This window comes from Brassica oleracea, chromosome C4, assembly GCF_000695525.1.
Source record: "Brassica oleracea var. oleracea cultivar TO1000 chromosome C4, BOL, whole genome shotgun sequence".
NCBI lineage: Eukaryota > Viridiplantae > Streptophyta > Magnoliopsida > Brassicales > Brassicaceae > Brassica > Brassica oleracea.
Genome location: NC_027751.1, coordinates 28099569 through 28102571, shown reverse-complemented (window position 1 = coordinate 28102571; position 3003 = coordinate 28099569).

Below are 3003 nucleotides of genomic sequence, written 5' to 3'. Positions count from 1 at the left end.
ATACATATTAAATATAAAAAATTCTCTAAAAACTTAATAAGATCTTTAAAATTCCAAAAAAATAAAAAATAAAGAAGATTTTTATAAAAAAAATTATTTTTCTTTTTAAAAAATAAAATTTTATTTTTCCTTTTAAAAAAATAAAACTCTTCCAAAATTTACTAAAAACTTAAAAAGATCTTTAAAATTCCAAAAAAATTGAAAAAATAAAGAATTTTTTTATAAAATTAATTCTGAAATTAAAATTGAAAATAAAGTTTATATTTCTTAAAAAAAAAATATCTCCCAAAATTTTCATAAAATTAATTTTGAATTAAAATTAAAATATTGTTTTTCTTTAAAAAGTCAAAAATTTTCCAAAATTTTCATTTTTTTTAAAAAAATCCAAATTTTTTAAAAATTATAATAAAATGCAAAAAATTAAAGTTACAATTATCAACTTTTTATGTGTGTATAATTAATTTCAACTTTTAGCAAATGTATTAAAAAAATTGAAAATTTTGGAAGATTTTTTATTTTATGAAAAGAAAAAATAAAATTTTATTTTCTATTTTAATTTCAAAATTAATTTTATAAAAAAATTCTTTATTTTTTCATTTTTTTTTGGAATTTTAAAGAATTTTTTAAGTTTTTAGAAAATTTTGGAAGAGTTTTTATTTTTTAAAAAGAAAAATAATTTTTTTTTAAAAAAATCTTCTTTATTTTTATTTTTTTGGAATTTTATAGATCTTATTAAGTTTTTAGAGAACTTTTTATATTTAATATGTACCAAATAAAAGTAAACATGCTAGTAAGTACATTAAAAGTGTGAGTAGCCTAGTGGTAAAATACCATGCCATTTGACCAACCAACCTGGGTTCAAATCCAGGGGTCTACATATTTTTAATTTCAAATCATATAAACGACGTCGTTTCATCTCATTTGAAAACGACGTCGTTTCACTTAACGCCAACAATAAATAATGTCAAATATTTCTGTTAAATTTGTTGATGGCGTGCTAAATTGGCAAGTCAGCGAAATTATTGTTAATTAATTCTAAAGTCAATGAAAGTTTGGTGTTTTTTTGGTCAGCTCAAAAGTTCATGTTTCTTTTGGCAATTCGTACAAAGTTGAGGTTTTTTTTGGCCGAATTCTCGTGGGATAATAGTTGCAAAAGAGAAGGGCAAACTTGAGAAAAAAAGACAAAGTATGATAATTAATTTATATTGATTTGTTATTTCCGTACTCCATTTTCTTTTAAAATAATCTAGATTTTGTTATAAAAAGAACTGGTATTTTATTGTTTCGCAGAAATTTAGATAAGGGCAAAATTTTATACCCGTAGAAACTTTAACACTGATAGAAAGATTTTATCAGAGAGAGAAGAGAAGGTTGAGGTTTTGAGATGCGTAATACAACGAACGTAAATGTTTGTATATATAGAAAGAAATTTACTGTGCAAATAGTGCAGCGGGCCCCACATCTTTTATATTTTTCAACATAAACGGCTGGCTGCTGGCTTTCTTAGCTGTCTTTCATAATACTCCCCCTTGGGGACCGGTGTCACTATCCACTCTCGCTTAACGTCTTTGTTGCCTCGTTAAAAACCTTTCGAGGAAAACCCAATGGGAAAAACCATAGTAAGGTAAAAAGAGTACAACCACGTAAGCTCCCCCTCGAATAAGCAGTCATATATCCTTCTGATGGCGCATTCCAATGTTGTGGATGTGTTTTCTGAATACCGAGGTAATGAGTGATTTTGTGAAGAGGTCGGCTGCATTGTCGCATGATCGAACATATCTTACTTCAATCTCTTTATTCTTCTCGAGCTCTTGAGTGTATGAGAAGAACTTCGGAGGTATATGTTTGGTTCTATCGCTTTTGATATATCCTTCCTTCGTTTGAACAACACATGCCGCGTTATCTTCATATAGAATAGTTGGCTCCGCATTTTCGTCAATCCCACTGCTTGAACAGATGTGTCGGCTTATTGATCTTAGCCATACACATTCTCTACTTGCTTCATGGAGTGCAATGATCTCAGCGTGATTTGAAGAAGTAGCAACAAGTGTCTGCTTCTGAGAACGCCAAGATATGGCGGTGCCTCCAATTGTAAAAACATATCCTGTCTGGGATCGAGCTTTGTGTGGATCTGACAAATAACCTGCATCTGCAAAACCAATCATTTGACCTTTTGAACTTTTAGGATAAAACAAGCCTAAATCAGTTGTTCCTTGAAGGTAACGAAAGACATGTTTAATTCCATTCCAATGTCTTCGCGTAGGAGACGAACTGAATCTCGCTAAAAGATTAATGGCAAAAGATATGTCAGGTCGAGTACAATTTGCAAGATACATAAGAGCTCCAATTGCACTTAAGTATGGAGTTTCAGGACCAAGTATTTCTTCATTTTCCTCAGATGGTCGAAACGGATCATTTTCAACATTAAGTGATCTAACGACCATCGGGGTGCTAAGAGGAGTTGCTCTATCCATGTTAAAGCGTTTCAATACTCGTTTGGTATATATAGACTGGTGTACAAATATACCCTTTTGAGAATGCTCAATTTGTAATCCTAGACAATATTTTGTCTGCCCGAGATCTTTCATCTCAAATTCTCCTTTCAGATAGTTTGATGCCTTTTGGATTTCGTTTTGAGTTCCAATAATATTAAGATCATCAACGTACACCGCGATTATCACAAATCCGGATGTTGTTTTCTTTATGAAAACACAAGGGCATATAAGATCATTCGTGTATCCTTCTTTTGTTAAGTGTTCGCTGAGACGATTATACCACATTCGTCCAGATTGTTTTAACCCATATAATGATCTTTGCAATTTTATTGCACATAACTCTTTAGGTCTGGAACTTAACATTTCTGGCATTTTAAATCCATCTGGGATTCTCATATAGATATCAGTATATAATGATCCATATAAATGCCGTAACGACATCCATGAGACGCATTTCTAAATTTTCATTGGCCGCTAGGCTCATCAGGAATCTAAATGTGATTGCATC